This window comes from Lepisma saccharinum, chromosome 2 (genome assembly GCF_977018435.1).
Source record: "Lepisma saccharinum chromosome 2, izLepSacc3.1, whole genome shotgun sequence".
Taxonomy (NCBI): Eukaryota; Metazoa; Arthropoda; class Insecta; order Zygentoma; family Lepismatidae; genus Lepisma; species Lepisma saccharinum.
Window position 1 is genome coordinate 153,158,170 of NC_139230.1, and position 20,883 is coordinate 153,179,052.

The following is a 20,883-nucleotide window of genomic DNA, read 5'->3' on the forward strand; positions in this document are numbered from 1 at the left end:
TTCTACAGGTCCACATAAATCCATGTGTATCAAATCTAGTGGTTTCTCACATACATCATTGCTTTGTTTAAAAGGAAGTTGTACAGTGTCTCTCAAAAGTTTTAGGACAACGACATTTTAAACTATGCAACCCAATTTACACAAGGCGTTGGTGGGTTGCATGTAGAGTTAGGCTCAATTTCAGGGTTGCCACATGCACATTAGGTATTTATAAAATACGCGAAAGAAAGATATCCAAATATTATTGCATAAAACTAGAAAAACATCAGTATTACATTTGTTGCAATACTCTCAGAAAGAAACAACATGGATTTTATAGTATTTCATTGTTGATGAGTCTACACAAAGGAAAAGTGGAGAGAGGAAACGAAAGGGAACAAAGGAGAGGAGAAAAGAGAAAGCAAAAGGAGAAGAGGAAAAGTAAGGAAGGGAAGAAAATAGAGGACAGAGGAAGTGGATAGGAGAAGTAATGAGGAGAAAGGAAAAAGATGCGAGGAAAGATGAGGAAAATGGAGCAAAGAGGAGAGAAGAGAGGAAGGAAAGCGAGGTGATAGAAGAGGAGGAAAGGAGTTTGGAGAGGAGAGGAGTAGACGATAAGAGGGGAGTGGAGAGTAGAGTAAAGGAGAGAAAAAGAGAAGAACGAAAAGAAGAGGAGAAGAGTGCAATGGAGTCGGAAATATAAGACAGGAGAGGAGATAAGAGGAGTGGAGAAGAGTGGGATGGAGACAAGAGGCGAGAAAAGTAGGGAAGGCGGTATGAGATAAAAGTAGAGGAGAAGGACGGGAGAGAAGAAGGAGAAGGAGAAGGAGAAGTTAAGAACAGAAGGGACTGGAGACGAGAGGTGAGAAGGGGTAGTTGCAGAAAATACGTCTCGGCGTCAAGAACTGATGCATTGATAAAATTATTGACATGAAACATTCATTAACATTTTATAATGTGTTGGAGAATGTATTAGATCGGTGCGAAATTCCTTTTGGCCGAGTTCAGAGCAAGATAAAATCTTCCACGTAAGATCTTTGATTTTACCTGCGATTATACCACTAAAAACATGAATGTAATTTTCATATATATCCAATTTTTCTCCTCTTCTCGGTTCGTTGAAATTGTGTTATTTAACATTTCCCCTCCCCCCATCGTTAATTCCAATCTGAATCATTCCGTTTCATACGGCGTGGACAATGAACGCAATGGGATATGTCTAAAACGTACGAAAAGTTTCTGCCACCGGAGGGGTTTGAACCTACGACCATCAGATTATCAATCCTTAACGGTAACCACTACCACACAAGCTTTCGCTCCTGAATACAGGTAGAAGGAGCTGACCAATGTGAAATGCAGATCCAACCCCCCTCCTACATGTCATGTGCAAAGAATACTTGTTTGTAACAAAGAAAACGAAGGTAATACGACTGGCCGAAAACATTTAATGGAGAATTCCACATGATGGAAACTTTTCAGTCGATATTTGTGAAGGTATCTTTGCATTGAACTCGAGTGGAAAAAGGGGTAATATTAGTGTGTCCTGAATTGCCACAAATATAAATAGTTATTTCATTAATATTTGTCAATGTCTTTGAAGCAGAACACAATTATCGTTAGAGTATCGTAATTCAAGATCTGATACGTGAAAATATCCCTTTAATCGTGTGTCAATTCATTTATTTGTTTATTTTTTTTTAGTAAATTCCAGTTTTAGGACAATCTAGCCACTATGCACTATTATTACAAATATTGTTGCCATGCTCTTGTTTAATAGAAGGAGAAATATTTTTAAACCTCGTATGGAGGATCAAACCTCGGACCGCTTACAATGCTCTCAAGAACTCTAACTATTACACTACGTCCTTAATTATTCTTTCGCCTCAATATTGTAAACGTTATCCTGCAAAAAAAAAAAAAAAAAAAGTTCAATACTCTCATATTGCTCTATACTTCTATAATTACTTTATACGCATGCATTTGAAATCTTACTCTGAATTTCTTTCTTCGTATTAGTATATCTAAGGTTGTGAATATATTTTATTTATAATTTTATAACGGTTACATGAACATCTACGAAATAGTTCCTTATAACTTGGTATCTGTAAAGAGATACATTCAAGTTTACAAATGATTTTAGACCACTAGATCCGTGTCCAGTCATCATTGCTCAAACAAACGTTTGAAAACTCTGTGGAATTTTCATTCTGAGATAAGTTGCCTTACTTGCTACATGTATGCGAACTACACTCTGTCCCACTTATCTCTGGAGCAGGTGAACAAAACAAGTATCTGAGCAGCGATGAACACATGAGAGGAACGGAATTGCGTGGAGGGAGGAGATCCACTGCAGTTGCCAGCCTTTCCAGCAGCGTGTGCTGCCTCGCTCTTTCCACTCGATCCCCTTCCCCTCTTCCCCCTTCTCTTCTGCTATTCGCGGCTTTGCTCCAGACATGCTGGGACAGGGCACAGTTAATTGTTTTCGCAAGAAGTATCTCTGTGTGCCACACATTTAATTCTTACTCACATGAAGAAAGAAAAAAAAAACATGTCAATTTGCATTCAGAGGGTAGTTTCACAGTTACAAACTATTTTGGCCTTGATAATAAGTTTAGTGTAAATAGTAATTTTGTTTATATTTTTTTAAAAAAAAAAATTGAGGTCTATGGTTGAAATTCTCATATTTAGGGCTTGGACTCGTCACCTAAGAGGTTTAAGACCCGTCCTGTTCTTTGTGCGTGACCTTCTTTTTATTTTTCTATTCATTATTCATCCTCATCCTCGCGATTAGCCAAAAGTAAAATAAGAAAAGTCCTCCTCCGTGATCGTGCGGTCTAAGGTGCTGTGCTTTGGACTCCGACTGCGGGACGGCATGTGTTCGAGTCCGCCTGGGTTCAGTCTCTGTGTTCTCGGCCTGTGTAAGGGACCGGTGGCAACCCACCATCGTGAGGAAATTGGGGAGCTACGAGTGAGTAGCGTAACCCGGTCTCGTAAATCCCCTATGGGGGATGTTCCTGGGTAAACAAAAAATAGTCGATCAGACAATTCGATTATCGAAGGCGATAAAATAACTTCCGGTTTGACCAAGTTTCCAATATAAGTTAGTGGAATACAGATTGTCTTCGAGCTTACTTTGTTAAAAAGGAGCGGATACAAAATGGATCACTTGAAATGTTTAAGTGACAGAGAATTAGATACCTCGAAGAAATTGACCAGTTCCCAGAGTCATTGGATGATGATTTATGGAACAATAGAAATCTTTACTGAGACAATGTTGATCCTCTATACCAATGGTTTCGTTTTTTTTTTGTTTTGAGTTGATGTTTTAAGTTCACTTTGTGCACAGTAAGGCTAATCGGGACTGGATCTACAGTTTAAAGTGGAATCCAAACCACTATGTGCCTCCACCGGGTATCGAACCGAATGGTTTCGTTGGTATATACATTAAACAAGAACGTTCATTCGCCTATAAATTAAGCTACAGATTTTTTACATTAGGGAAGAAGTAAATAATAATAAATTCTTAAAGGTAAAAGGAAGGTTAAATACACCGATGAAAAACAAAGATATTCTACTTAACCTAATAGTTATAAAGTGCACATTTTATTTTTCATTAATAAAACCACAGATCAATTTTTACATAAACGTGTATTTTAAGTTGGTTCTAATTTATGTTTGGCCACTTCTCATTCTTTATAATTATCATTCTAATTAATCATTAATATATATAGCTACGCCAGTTGATTTTTAATTCCACGAAAACGAAAAAAAAACAGGCAAATTCCACACATGATACGAATATACAGGAAGTTGGAGGATTCGGCAGGTTGAAATAAAGCTTACATTATTTATAAACATTCAAATACTTCGAAGCCTCTCGATGGCGTAGCTGTAACGTCGCTGCCTTGTAATCAAGGTGTTCCAGGATTCGATATCTGGTGGAGGCACAATGTGACTTAAACTCTAGGTTGAGTCCCGAATAGCCTTACTGTGCATAAAGTGTACTTAAAACAAAAGAAATGAAATGTACTCTGATTATATCAGAATGGATAATTTTTCGACATTGTGTATCTACTAGAACACAGCTCTCTTAATTGTTCTTTCTTCCACAGATAATAACATGCATGGTTGTAAAAATTTACGTTTTAAATTTGTTATACCAACATATGTGCGTTAGAAAATTATAATTTAAAAACACTTAAATATTTCATTGGGTTTATTTAACGGTGATGAAGTGACGTGTCTAGGGCGTAGTTTCTCATGTCGTGGTTCGTAGTCTTTTTGCATTACTGCTTGAATCCACTGAGTTTTCATATCTGGTGTGTCGAAAAAAGATTCACAGATACTTGAGAAAAAATATTCGTTCTGGACCTCATATTGCAACCAACAGCCACGCAATGATTGTCGTCTTTTCTGCAAGATATTACCCTTACATCTTTATAATCCATGTTACTCTTTCAAAACCAGAAGTAGGGTCCCGACCGTGCCGAACAGGAACCAAAATGTAAACATCAGGTGAATAACCACCATAATGGTTGAGGGTTCGACGTGCTGATCCCACGTCACCACATCTGGTTGAAGATCACTAGGAAGGATTGTGTGAGGGAGACTGGCAGTCGGGAGATAGGCCAAGGCCCTTCGAGAGTTCTTGAGCCATGCGTTATTGTTATTATTAAAATAAGAAAAACAAGGGAATAAGGAAAAATTAATAAAAAAAATATTTATCTATATTAAACCAACCATTCAATTTTATTTTGTTTTTCATGGATCGGTTGCCCTACTACGCGGTAATCCCAATAAGTATCTTACATGTTACACGATAAAGCACGTATTACTATCCGAATACTCATTCAATAAGCATTTTTGTTTGCAGGAATCATTACATATTGCATGTTGAGATAGTGCCCACGTAGCCGCCTCTGATGAAATCTATTATTCTTCAGAGTTTCTTTAAAATTCGACTCTGGTCACTTGTAATGTGCTGGGTGTAGACGCTCGGCATCGACGCACAATGTTTTGCGATAATAAGTGGCCTTGTGAAGCGTGACTCATGAACGCGAACAAGCTAGGTTACCAAGCTTACTGCCTTTGAATACCAAGTCATCTTTTAACCTTTCCCGAACGCGATTGCTACTGTAGAAGTATATATCTCAAAAGGGCAAGAAAGGAAATTCAACCAATGTTCTCCCGTCGTATAAAACCAAATATTATCTATTAAACGAAAAGTTCACGATTGTCAATAAACGGTTTAACCTATCTGAGCTTTCAGGAACTTTGCACGCATAATTCCACTGTCTAGGCCAATGACAGAAAAGCAAGCAATACTTTTGTTTATTCTTAAAATCAATTAAAGGAATGTGTAAGAATTTAAATGAAATAAAGAGCGGAACGGAAGGACTGTTGTTCTACCTTAAAAATTGTTGTTCTTCGAAATAGTAAAATAAGAAGGATTTAATCCAACACCTTAACACACTGTTCCACGACTCTCTCTATTGACTAACACTGTCAAATGTGATGTGATTTTATGAATACAATTTTCCGCCTGTTTACGTATAACGTCTCGCACATTTACCAGTTCGCAAACGTTTTCGCAAACGCTGTAATTGTTTCATGTTACCATACGTAACAGCAAATACATTTCATAAGACTGTTCTGGACACGAGACTTGCGTCAGAAAACAAGCATTTCATATGTTGCAGTATCACAAGAAGAGAACATCGCCTTGCAATGTTCAAGGCTCAAGATATTTTTCATTAATAATGTCTAATCAACATAATAAGTTAGAACAGGGGTTTCCAACTGGCGGCCCGCGGGCCGCATGCGGCCCCCGTTGCATTTTTCTGCGGCCCGCGAAGCCAGCGCAAAATACATTAATTTTATTTATTTTTATTAAAATGCGTTCTTTTTTTTACTGAAGGAACGGATGCTCTGTGAAGAAAGACAATATCACAGGTAGAATTGATTTTGCAGTCAATAATGATCATCAGAAGAATCTAAAGTGACGTAACTTTCTCTTCACACCATGCATTCCACCCCTTCGCTATGAGGAATGAACTCGCCCGCTTCCGCTAAGGCTTCACTCTTTGTGTTCAGAAACAAACTGCAGAGCGGCGCTATACAGATCTGTTTTACTACGCACGAAGTACGAAGAGATTTCCAGTGTTCCAACTCGGATTGTGCTGTGACTGATTGTTAAAGTTTCTTCAAATATCGAAATGAGCAATATGTCCTAAAAACGTAAGATTGAAAATTAAAATAGCTTCTCTCCAACTTGAATTGCGTGATTTGCAAGGCGATGTGTTCCTTCAAACTTGGCAAGAAAAGGGGCCAGAGTTTTTCAAATACCTTTCAAAAGAACGCTTTCCAAACCTTCGTAGTTTTGGGCAAAGAATGACATCGATGTTCTGCAGCACATACACTTGTGAAAGTGTTTTTTCTTCAATTAAGTTCATCAAGAACCGCTACAGAAGCAGACTGGCAGATTCTTCACTGCCTCTCCTTCTGAGGCTTTCAAATACAGAAATTCAAATACAACTTTAATAAAAGAAGCAGATGGGGCTCAATTTTCACATTGAACACTTACCATGAAGGATTCTTATTTGTATGGTGTGTTTTTCATTTCTTTCAATTCATCAATAAGTATTGGGTTTTTGTGAAATAAATTGTAATTATACAATTTTGATTTGTAATTCCATTGTTTTATTGCCTCATTTTAGAAATTTAGGTCATGCGAAAGTACTACATTTTCAGTTCAGTACTTACAATTTTTGTAATTTTTAATCCCGACCCTCCAAAAAAATGCGGCCCGCCTATCAACTGCTGGATATAATTTTGGCCCTCGGACCTTTTGAAGTTGGAAACCACTGAGTTAGAAGAAGTAACTAGCATTTTCACAACAACTACCAATATTCTTGTTTTTCTTCATCACTTCCAAAATATATTCTCGAAGATAGCTGCTATACCACAAGAAACAATTCAAAATTAAAGTAAAATTCAACTACATGTATATCCAAGGACATTTACAATATTGGAGGAACAGAATACTTAAACATTGTTAATTCAACGAAAGGTAAGGGCGTGGTGGTGCCGGCCCCCGTGGTGGAGTGGTTAGCACATCGCGCTACGACGCTCGGGCATGGATGTTTGTGATTGTCTGTCCTGAAAAGTACTGAAATTGAGAATTGAATGAAATGATATAGGCTGCTAGCGGTCCAAGGTTCGATCCTTCTTACGAGGTGTTCTCTTTTATTTAATTCTCCTTCTATTAAACAAGAGCATGGCAACATTATTTGTAATAATAGTGCATAGTGGCTAGATTGTCCTAAAACTGGAATTTACTAAAAAAAATAAACAAATAAATGAATTGACACACGATTAAAGGGATATTTTCACGTATCAGATCTTGAATTATGAACCTCTAACGATAATTGTGTTCTGCTTCAAATACATTGACAAATATTAATGAAATAACCATTTATATTTGTGGAAATTCAGGACACACTAATATTACCCCTTTTTCCACTCGAGTTCAATGCAAAGATACCTTCACAAATATCGACTGAAAAGTTTCCATCATGTGGAATTCTCCATTAAATGTTTTCGGCCAGTCGTATTACCTTCGTTTTCTTTGTTACAAACAAGTATTCTTTGCACATGACATGTAGGAGGGGGGTTGGATCTGCATTTCACATTGGTCAGCTCCTTCTACCTGTGTTCAGGAGCGATAGCTTGTGTGGTAGTGGTTACCGTTAAGGATTGATAATCTGATGGTCGTAGGTTCAAACCCCTCCGGTGGCAGAAACTTTTCGTACGTTTTAGACATATCCCATTGCGTTCATTGTCCACGCCGTATGAAACGGAATGATTCAGATTGGAATTAACGATGGGGGGAGGGGAAATGTTAAATAACACAATTTCAACGAACCGAGAAGAGGAGAAAAATTGGATATATATGAAAATTACATTCATGTTTTTAGTGGTATAATCGCAGGTAAAATCAAAGATCTTACGTGGAAGATTTTATCTTGCTCTGAACTCGGCCAAAAGGAATTTCGCACCGATCTAATACATTCTCCAACACATTATAAAATGTTAATGAATGTTTCATGTCAATAATTTTATCAATGCATCAGTTCTTGACGCCGAGACGTATTTTCTGCAACTACCCCTTCTCACCTCTCGTCTCCAGTCCCTTCTGTTCTTAACTTCTCCTTCTCCTTCTCCTTCTTCTCTCCCGTCCTTCTCCTCTACTTTTATCTCATACCGCCTTCCCTACTTTTCTCGCCTCTTGTCTCCATCCCACTCTTCTCCACTCCTCTTATCTCCTCTCCTGTCTTATATTTCCGACTCCATTGCACTCTTCTCCTCTTCTTTTCGTTCTTCTCTTTTTCTCTCCTTTACTCTACTCTCCACTCCCCTCTTATCGTCTACTCCTCTCCTCTCCAAACTCCTTTCCTCCTCTTCTATCACCTCGCTTTCCTTCCTCTCTTCTCTCCTCTTTGCTCCATTTTCCTCATCTTTCCTCGCATCTTTTTCCTTTCTCCTCATTACTTCTCCTATCCACTTCCTCTGTCCTCTATTTTCTTCCCTTCCTTACTTTTCCTCTTCTCCTTTTGCTTTCTCTTTTCTCCTCTCCTTTGTTCCCTTTCGTTTCCTCTCTCCACTTTTCCTTTGTGTAGACTCATCAACAATGAAATACTATAAAATCCATGTTGTTTCTTTCTGAGAGTATTGCAACAAATGTAATACTGATGTTTTTCTAGTTTTATGCAATAATATTTGGATATCTTTCTTTCGCGTATTTTATAAATACCTAATGTGCATGTGGCAACCCTGAAATTGAGCCTAACTCTATATGCAACCCACCAACGCCTTGTGTAAATTGGGTTGCCTTGTTTAAAATGTCGTTGTCCTAAAACTTTTGAGAGACACTGTACAATTTTTCCTTTTGTACATGCATCACACAATTCTAATTTTTCTGAAGTTTGCTTAAAATCTAAATCTCTTACCATATCACTGTCCTTCATTTTATTTAAATATTTTTCATTCAAGTGACCTAATCTTCTGTGCCACATGTATTTTTCATTGTTTACATTAGTTTCCATACTTAATCATGCATCCTTACAATGACTTACATCTGATTTTACATAAGTTTGTAACGTGTACATACGATTCTTTTCCTGTGCTTCTGCCACTAACATGCCATTTTTGTCAATTATCCTTGCACTATTTTTGGAAAACAACACTTCATTATCATGATTCACCAAACCTCTAACTGACAATAAATTCAAACGCAAATCAGGTACATATAATACATCATAAATACACACATCGTGAAGTTGGCCATCATTTGTGACTGTTGATACCTTAATGTCACCTTGCACTTTGGCCTCCATCGATTTTCCTTCCTCCGCAAGTTGCACTTCACTTTGCACTTCTCTTCTATTTATCAGCCAGTCTTCTTTATTTGTCATGTGAGATGTACAACCAGAATCTGTACACCATACCTGCACTTCTCTTCTGTCTTCCTGCATGTCGTATACACTGTAAGCAGCTTCCATGTTGTCTTCGCATGTGAATCCCGTCTGTTTCATTTTTCCCTTCGGTGTTTTAGAAGATGTAGATGCTGAGGTAGACGTAGAAGGTCTCCTAGCTTGAGCTTTCCCACCTTCTTTATTGTGCCAACATTCTTTCGAAAAATGTCCTACTTTTCCACACGTCCAGCATCTTCGCACAGCTTCTTTATTCTTCCAATACTTCTTATCCCGTGCCTTGTATGCCTGTTCGGATTTTTCATTGTAGTCCATTTTATGCAACCTAACCTCTTCTTCTTTTAAGGTATCTTGCACTTCTTCAATGGTCGCACCCCTTTGTGCTCGTAATACTGCTGCGACGTTTTCATACTTTTGATGAACACCCCGTACAATATGATACACTACTTCTCGTGTCGTAATTGGTTGACCCAATGCAGCACTTTTTGACATTATGTTTCGTGCTCTCAAAACATATTCGTCAACACTTTCCTTCTCACCCATTTTTATATTCTTCATTTCCACACCTATATCTATTATTTTGTCCTGTGTGTTTCCCGTGTGAATGCGTTTAAGTTCATCCCACACTGTTTTTGTACATGTCTCGTTAATGAACAGTCCAGCCTGGTCGGGCGATAAAGTAACGACTATGACACCAAAAGCTTCGTCATTTTTCTTTTCCCAAACAATTCTAGCTTTTTCTTCTGTTGGTTCATCATTCAATATTGCGTCCTTGTACAATCCCTTACTTCGCAGCACTGCACTTACCTTTAGTGCCCAGACATGATAGTTGCCATTGTTCAGTAATTCTATCTTACTCACGTCCGCCATTCTGCTAACCACGAGGCTGCTACCACTGTAGTTCTGTTTCTAGGATCTTACAGATACGACGACGCATATATTAACAATAACAACTATTTATTACTGCCAAAACGGTAAGATACAAAATTGTACAAATTTCTATGACGTCTTCACCTCGAGACCGCCATTCTACCGGATACCCACAGATTATTCAATCCCGCGTAAAGTGAGCATAGTTGCCAGTCCGCAACAGCATCCTCCATCAAACACACGCTGTTATATTCGTACTTTTATGTTGCTTTTCTTTGACATTTGGCAGAGGCACTAAAAGAAAAAATGGATTCTTAACTTCGATTCTTGGCTAAAATTTCGCCTCTTGTATCTCGATTAACAAATGTCTCTGTTCTCTTCTCTGCGATGGTGATCAATAATTGATTTCTCTTTGTGTTAGCAGCCCCCTCGGTCTGGGGGAGGGGGTGTACATTTTCTCTTATTTTAGGCTGGCTGTGAACACCCAAGGATTTACTCCACGCGACGCCACTGAGTATTTCATGAAGAACCTAAGTGATTCATTCACGTCTATAGTTGATGTATGTGACCATTTTTGTGACTCTAAGGGTTCTTACCTTTGTGAAAGAAATTATATATTAGAAAAAGAGTTGTAACAAGGATAGGGGTCCTGCGTGGGGTGCTTGCCTGGGTGCTAAGGACAAATGGGGTGCCGAACAAGCAAAATAGGTAAAAATAGAAAAGCGTTAACGTCCGTCGTAGTGCCCTGTGAAATTACTGGCAATCCTATTAAATTAAAGTTATTATCAGTGTGCAAACATATAGATTTAGTAAAAATTGTCTTCCTCTTTTTATCTAGTTGGTTCCCTGACATAATGACATATTTTTTCCAACTTTTCAGAAGAAGCAAAGGAAGTTTAAGGAATTAAACATAAAAATAAATTTAATTTACATTAAGTCCCAAATTTACATCCGACTATAGGCGCACCAGTGGGGGCACGACGGCGCTTGGCACTGCCTGCTGGAAAACGTGGAGAAAAAAAAAATTTGGTTCATTGTGCTCTTTGTCTTGGAAAGTGAAAGAAAATTGTATTCAATTTTTAAATAATTGAAAATAATGCATTACTCAATTTAGAAGTGAAAATTCCTTGCCTTCCCTTTGCAGCTAACATACCATGCGTTTATTCGCATATGTTTAGTTTTCTTTTAAGACAAAGAGGCACATGACTCCTAATTCCCTAGAGTCTCTTGTTCAGTATTTGAAAGATACACTCTCAATAGCACCAAGCGTATTTTCCAAAGATATGTAAGGGTATAAGACTTCAATATGAAATTCCTTGACCGATTTCGTTCAAAAGCAATACCAGGTATCTATCAAACGTTCATCCCAACTTCCCACTATATTTTAAAGTCTTCATGGCCATGCTCTAAATATATATAGCTAGAGTTTCATTACTTTATTTCAGTTTGTGAATCATTGTTTAAACAGAGATTTGAAAACTCCAACAGAATTTGGAACTCACTCGCTACATAGAACTATTAAAATTATATACAGGGAGGTTATTTCAGTCGTTTACCGCGAGAATGTCGGCCGCTCAGCGGCCCCCTTCATGCAACAGGTCCCGGCAAATTGCGTTACAGGACGTCCGTAACAGAAACAGCTTGTTTTGTAATGTTTCCACTTTTCACAATTACAGTTACAATTATAATTTAAATAAGCACGTACCTTGTCTCAAGGATGCTGGAAAAGGTGTCCTTCCAAATACAAATATTTCTGGCACCTTATTTCTGACATCTAATCTTAGATTAGACAAGATTAGGGAAGACAGCATCCCGGCGTATAAAGCAAACCGAAAGAGTAAAATGATAATTAAAAGTTATAATAATGATGATCACTAACCTCCTGTGTTATAAGAGATGTTGAAAATGACCTCCTTCAACAGCAATACAACACGTTTCTTAGGTTCAAGAGATCCTGTCTCTCGTAATTGTCTGACCACTTTTCTGCAAGAATTCGTTTTCACGTAATTATCGTACATAAAAACTCTTTGTTCAAGACTATATTTGTTTAGCGGCATAACTAACGAATGAATAACAATTAACACACAAAGAACAGGGTGGCTACAAACAAGCAAAAATGAAATTCCCTGACTTTTCCAGTTTTTCCAGGAAAAAAATTACATTTTTCCCTGACAATAACAAACTAAACTAAATCGATGTTTTTGCAAATGGAAATAATAAACTCATACAGATCCAGGTATGGTTTTGTTAAGTACCAATATTATCTTCTATGGAATTGACTTAATTTCTCTATTCTCTATGATTTTAATTCAAACTGCAAAATAGTGAATTTGGAAAATTATTACAATTCATAAGCTAGGGAAGGATTACAGAATTTTATCATACGCAGTAAGTTTAAAATTAAATAATACTTGATTATTTTTAAAGTTACGACTAAATGAGATAAGAGTGAAGAGTGACTGATTAAGAAATACAATTTGTAATTTATCAGTCTCCTTATACATTCTCGGTATTATATGTTGATATTTCCACTGAGGTTTGGAACCCTCTGCTTGCAAGAACCATGAGTGCGGACTCATTTTTCAATGATTAAAGCTAGTGTTGCCCACGAGACGAGACTTTGGCCTGTCTCGTCTCGTGGAAGTCTCGTCTCGAAAATATTCGTTTGTCTCGGGACACATGATCAATCTCGTCTCGTCTCGAATTTTTAAAAGCCTGTCCCGTCTCGTCCCGTGGGCAACACTACATAAAGCTACTTCTCTCTTCTCTGTAAAGCAAACGACTTAACTGTTGCATATAAGTGAAACAATTGAATCGAAGAAAATAAAGTGTCATGTTTCCTTACATTATCAATGGGATTTCTGCTTCAGTACAGTATATCCAAGTGACGTACTGTGAAACTGACAACATGCAACTATACCATTAATGCTGACGAAAAGGGTATGTAGGTATTAGAAATTTAACGCAAGGAATTTATAGAATTGCATTGTATAGGTACCTGATCAGCTAACCACAGATTAAAACAGGAACACACTAATAATAAAAGCTTCTGAAAGTTCATATATGAGGGGAATCCTGAAAAAAGCTCTAATGGTGCCTACACGCAGCACTAGTGATCGGAGAGCGACACACACACATGGAGGCAGGAAGAAGTGGCATGTAGCTGTAATCTGGTACAGCTGCAATGAAGCCGTTTTAGGACAGTTCTAGGTTAAAAATTGCAGCTCTCATACAGTCTCCCACCGACTGCGATGTAGCCTACATTGCACGCTCAGAATTTGGCACAGAGCCACCAGCAATCGTGTGAGGTGCGCAAACCGGACGTCGTGAGTGATAGTATGGTCAGCCGATGGTGCAGACAATTCACGGAAGGCCAATCGAATGTGCACAACCCCATAAAGCTGAGTACACACGGGCCCTTTGCATCACTGGTGAGAGATCTTGAACCACTACCTGTACAGCCCTGGCCTTGAATGTACCGACTTTCATCTCTTTGTTTAACTGAAGAGGTTTCTGGCAGGGTAAGGATTTGACAGCTACAATGCGGTAGATATAGTTCCAGTTTTTGCTGTCAGACACATATGCCATGGGCATAGAAAATTTAGTGCCATGCTACGACAAATGCCAGAACAACGGTGGTGATTATGCCGAAAAATAGGTTAGGACTCACTGTTACTAATGCAATACATTACAACTGATATTCTTGTTTTATTTATGCCTAATCGGTAGGGACCTTGATATTTTGTTATTTTTTTCAAATTGGTGTATACCCTTATTTTTTATTTTTTACCATACAGTGTTATTTTTCCAAAAAATCAAGTTTTCATTTTAGCACATTTTCTGGCAAATATCTGAAATTATACCTTCATGGTGTTTTGAAACTACTGTTTCAAATTGTAAGTCACATGGCTTACGCCTCTTCGTGAGAGTTTGATATCTCGAAAGTTATTTTGAAAAAGTTATTTTCCATACCCCTTTTTTAATTTTGAGTTAAGGATTTTAGATAATGGAATTTTCCCCGTATATACTGAAGGGTGCATAATGACCATAAGTGGTGACGCACCCAAAAAATTAAAATCAATCAATCTCACGTGACAGATACCGATATATTATGGCACAAAAATTGGCATTATTTTTTTGACTTGTTAGTGTTACGTTTCCCAAAATTCGCGTTTTTGTTTTAGAACATTTATCTGCCAAATATACCGAAACGTAATACTCCATTGTGCTTTTAAACTATTATTTTAAATTGTAGGTCACATGGTCTACTTATTTTCGTGTCAGTTTGATATGTTGGAACAGATTTTTGAAGAAGTAAAAGTACTCCCCCGCACTTTTCTATGAAGGTGTATAGGGGTGTGGAGTTAGGGCCCCCACACTTTCTTGATCACGGCTGATGGTAGGGGTGATGTGATCAGCACCACGCTCCTGGCTACCTTTATCCCTCAAAGTTTCCTCAAGGTACCAGCTTCACATGATGCTGGGTGGGTGCCGGAGCAGTTTGAATAGGTGGAAAACATCCCGGTTCTCCCCCGCAGGGGATCGACCTCGGGTCTCTCGCATAGTAGTCAGATGCCCTAACGACTGAGCTCCATTATTACTCGCTCGACAAATGCCGATGGTGCGCACTTAGCTTGGTAATTCAAAACATATCTCATGCGGCAAATACGAAGATGTGGCTCCCATTTGACGGTAGATACGCACTCGATCTCCTCTTAGAACCCGGCCATTTTGCTCTGTGATGCAAATGGTTTTGATAGAAGTTGAAAAAATCGTGGGAAATACATGATTTAATGTGGCTGTCGGAATTATTCCATGTACGTACAACTCTATAGTTTACTCATCCTTGCATGTTCTATGTACACAAACATGGCCTAGAAAAGACAAGAATGTTGGATTACATGGAATTTTTCGCTGTTTTAGGACATAAAAAAATCGCTAGAAACGTCATATATGTCTCATTTTATGCCAAATTCGAATTTCGATATTACCAACGGGCGAAAAATGTGTCCAGACATCACTGCACATTCAAAAACATAACTTCGCAGCAATTATCATTTTTCACGATTTTGGCGTTTGCGAAAAATCAACGTCCCTACTAATTGGAAATTACTTTCTGACCACCCCTAGTATAAATCAGTAGATGGAATGTGAAAATTTATCAGTGCTGGCAGAGAAAAGTCAATTCTTGAAGAAAGTGATTTGCTTTTATGATTGAATGATTCGAGTAAATATGATATTAAAATATTTACGTATTTATTATTAGTATTTTATTTTATAATATTGGACATTAACCTTACTCAGTGAGACATTAATGACCTTCTCTCACGAGTTTAAACAGACAGGACAGAGAGTGGCGTTAATTTCATTGCAATACTAGTGTTGCAGTAAATTTGAGGTTGGGAGCATGCACTTGTCAATATTTATAATGTTCACCAATATAGATTTATGTTTCACTTTTTCGTGATAGTGTTTAATATATATCCTGTTTGGTTGGATTTTTCTTGATATCTAAGAATAGTGCAATGTCATTGTAAACGTATGTTAACTTGTTCGAAAACAGTAATACGTCAGGATGATGAAAGAAAACCTTCGTAAGCACTGCTACATGAAATAAGGTGAAGTGAGCCAGAAGAGTAATAAAATTCCAGCAGCATATTTGCAGTCTAAAGCTCTTCTTGTTTATGCATGCGATTTTTGTTGGATGTTGCAGTCCATGCAATTTCTGTCGCATGTTGCAGTGAGATACTTTGTCGGGTGGCGATATTCGACAAAAATCGTATGTATCAATGGAACCTATTTGTTTCCATGTTCCTTCAGTTTGCCCAACAAAATACCTTACTACGACGTCCGACAACTATCGGACGGCGCCGCCCGCTCTTATCCCCTCCATCTGTTGACAAGTCACCTTACTACTCCCATACAGACAAGAAAAAATGATAATTCAATGCATTTTCCACGTAATATTTAGAGGCTTAACCTTTACTCCCCCGATGATACCATATGGTGTCATCAGAATAAGGTCGTACTCGCCCGATGATACCATATGGTATCATGGTGCTGATTACGAAATGAATGTGCGTTTTGGACCTTCATACTCTTATGTTTGGGTGGAAACTCTTGACACAGGTTTGGATTGATTGATTGATTGATTTAGTTTATTTTACTTCGCGTTTTGTGCCTCTTGGCTAATTTGCGAAGATGGGGATGAGTGATGAAATGATGAAATGGATGAAAATGGACATTCACAAACAACCATACCCGACCGGGATTCGAACCCGGGACCCTTGGCGTCGCAGCGCGATGTACTAACCACTCGGCCACAGGTTCGGGCGACACAGGTTTGGAGCAAGCCTGGGAAATTCATATTGATCACTAGAGACCGGATGTTTAGGCACCAAAAACATATAAAATAGGCAGGCAAATAAGCACTTATAATTTTCAAAATAGGCAGTAAAATAGGCATTAAAATACAAATAGGCAATAAAAAAGGCAATGAGATTTAACTCAAAATAATGAAGATAGACACAAAAAGAAATAGGTGTTTAAAAATATAGAAACATACCTGTACATTCTTTATAGTTTCTTAAAATAAACCAGGAGCTCATCATTAGAGACAGCAGTCTTATTGTTGTACTTAATATTGTACTTAATAAATCACTGCAAACAGGAGCCACGTCAGCCCAAAATTTTCCATTGTATAATGGCTACACACAATAGTCTGACAAAAGAAATTGTTGGCTACTTCCAACTAGTATGCAAATTATTTAAATATACACTTTATCACTGCACACAGGGTTATTTCAGTTAAAAAATTTACACTATATAATAACATGGGTACCAGGGGGAAACCCTGGGGGGTAAAGGCGGTCAGGGGCGTGATGCTGATCACATCACCCCACTCACGACCGGATCAAGAAAGTGTGGGGCGTTACCCCCGCACCCCTGTACGCCTTCATGGAGTGGTGCTAAGCACAGGGGAACATTTTACCTTTACCTTTATTCCACACAGTAGTTCGAACTAAGAAACTGTTTAAATGCATTTCAAGTTTGTACTGTACGGTTTGGCAGTCTCTGAATAAGAAGCACTAATTGTGGTTGCCCATCACAACAAGGTATTTCTTCAGGTGATCAACCGACAAGTTATGTCTGCGATCGGACAACACATTTTTTAGAATTGAAGATGATCTTTCAACCTCCACAGATGTTACCGAAGCATACGTAAAACACGCGAGAACATGTGGATCTAACTCAGTTTGTATATTTTCACCTTTCAGAACTTGTTGAATTGCCCTTAATCTGTCCAAGTCCTTATTAGCTGCAATAACTCGCTAACTGTTATTTTTAAATTTCTTGGAAGCATCGGAAACTAATCCTGAGAACAGGAAATTGTATGCACCAAGTTCAGTCATGTCCCAATTTTAAAGAAAATGCCTAAAATAGGCAATATCTGGCATTTATGAAATAATATAGGCAATATCGTATGAAATAGGCAAAATAGGCAAAATTAAATTGCCTTTAAATGAAGCTAATCCCTCCCCCCTGGCCTTCGCAACATTCGTTTTCATCATATCTCTAACAGCAAAGAATAGGCATTTTGCCTAGCATCCGGTCTCTATTGATGACTAACCCCCCCCCCCCTCCGCAACATATCCATGCCACATTTCCGAACACATTTGGAAACGTCCATTCTTTGAAGAGAATACGTACTAAGGTTTGCGCCTTCTCACCAAAATAGCGGGAGAAGAGGGAGCAAACTCCAGATTTTATGTTCTTTTTTCATTGAAATTCGGTGGCCTCAACCCCCCCCCCCCCCTTTCTCGGTTCGGCGTTCTGAATTGTACACGGTTGTATGCTATGATGTTTTAGCTGAAAAAAAAGCTTATCCGAAGTAGATTGCTTCCATAGTGCCCGAGTTATAACAATTTTTTTTCAAAAATGTAAATTACCTATTTATTTTTCGTAAAAACAATAATCACATTTTGGCTTATCATTCAACTTGTATGGCACCTAAGAACATGAAACATGTTTCATTCTCTTGAGAAATATCCATTCTTTGAAAAGAATACTAAAGTTCGCGCCTTCTCCCCAAAATAGCGGGAGAAGAGGGGGGCAAACTCCAGATTTTTATGTTTTTTTCCATTGAAATTCGGGGAACGTGCCCCCCCACAAGCCACCCTTTCTCGGTCCGGTGTTCTGAATTGTACACGGTTGCATGCTCTGATGTTTTAGCTGCAAAACAAAAGTTATCCGAAGTAGCTTGCTCCCATAGTGCCCGAGTTATAACAATTTTCGTTAATAGAGTGTTCGAATTTAAAATTACCACCGAGAAGCCCGGGCGAGAGAAATGTCTCTCTCTCTCTCCTCCTGCCATCACTGGTTTCTGCCGTCGTGGTTGTGTTGCGCATAAAAGGGGCCTAAAAGTTGAGGCCGAAACTTAATTTCCTGTTCCCGTGCAGAGTTCTATAACGATATCTTTAAATAAATAAATAAATAATAAAAAAAATAATAAAAAGTCAATAAAGACGAAATTCCCTGACATTTCCCTGACTTTTTTTGACAACTCACATTCCCTGACTTTTCCAGGTCTGTCGCCACCCTGAAAAGAGCACTAGCACTGAATAGCACATTAACTCAATAACACAGTATAAACAACACGCCTACTGATAAACGCAAACAGAAGTGAACATGAGCATAGACTCACTTCGTCTGGTAGACGACAGTGTTGCTAACCATTTTCCGGCAATGTCCCTACAGACGTAATCAAAATCTCTCCCTACAACTGACCAAATGTCCCTACGCCAAGTAAAGCGACTAAAAAAAACACCACCTCATGAGCATGCAAAACAGAAGATAAAATATACACATTTACTTACCAAATCTTTCTGCTCGGTGCTTCCACAATTAATGAAGGAGCGAATTTACAAAACAGGACCCCTCCCCGATTTTTGTAATATTTCGCATACTCACTAATTGAGGCCTCCTAATCACGAATTTGAAGTTAAAATTTGGGGGTCACGTGTGGAAATTGCAAAATAAGTGAAATTGAGTGGCCTGCGATCGGCACGATTGCTTATTATTTACCGGAAGATTTTGTGTTTCCAATACTTAAAAAACGAAATATACATTCCTGATATTACTACGACCCCAAATTTTAACTATGTTGCCTATCCTAACCTAACCTAACCGTGAATGGTTCGTGGGGCTATCCGTCAATGGTTTGTGGGGCTACCCGTGCATGGTTTTTCGACCTCAAATTTTAATTATGTTTGCCTTGCGTAACCTAACTTAACCTAACCTTAACGAGAATGGTCAGTGTAGCTATCCATGAATGGTTTTGCGCTAATTGTGATTACGAACCGATAAAAAAATCTTATTTTCGTAGCACTTTAACGGCAAACGTTCATCATCGAAGACGCCATTTTCGTATCCTGTAATTCTACGATCGATGCACCGTTGCCAAACTTACCTGTAATCAAATCAGTCCACACTCCACATGTTCTTCTACATCGTGATTGTCGCTGTCACATGTAAGCACCTTCTTAGGGCAAAATACCGAAATCCATAAGTTTATTAAGTAGCCCACTGCCATCCTCCTACACACTCCACCTAACAATCTGTACAACATTAACAACTTTTTTACTAACACCATTAAGCCTTGTTTCCATGATTATGAAAAAATAAATATGCTGACCAAGGCAGTAATTTATTTTATTAACAACATAAACAAAACGTAATATTTCAACCTTCTAGCAGAAGAAGACCTTGCTAGAAGGTTGAAACCTTATGTTTAGTTTATGTTTTTAATAAAATAAATTACTGCCTTGGTCAGCATATTTATTTTTTCATACACTTTTTTACTGTTCTCTTCCGCCATTCTAACACCATCCATGCTCTCCAAGTATGAAATCAACAGTTTGGCAATGCTGTAGACAGCAACTAATTGCGCACGTCAATTGTTCATATCAACAAATACGGCTACTATACTTGTATACGGAGAATCATTGCCAGAATTGAAAAGCTTATTTTACAACTTCTACACGTTAATGAACATTTTTTTCACCTTACCCCAACATGTTAACTAGAGATAAATCATCACGACTAATTATTTCGTGAGTATAAGACGTAGCATAGAACTTACAGAATGGTCCGGTATTGTAAATTCTTGCCTTAATGAATAATAGGGGTGTGCGGGACAGAATTTTTTGGGTCGGGACGGAAATTTTTTTAAATCCCGACATTCGGGACGGGAAAAATTTGCAATTTCCCGACATTTTCGGGACGGGAAATGTTCGAAATTTCCCGAAGCTCTGGAAATCTCGAATTCTACACGTCATTTTCACTTTAAGTGATTGTTTTTGCATTTCCAGAATAAAAACTTACAATTTCCGATAAGTTCCAGAAACTTACAATGCAGAAAACGTTGAGAATTAACGACTTTTTAAAGTGACCATTCGGTATTTCCCGACTGCTCGGGATCCCGAAAAGTCGGGAAGTCATTTATCGAAGTCGAGATCGGGACGGGAAATATTTTTTCCGATCC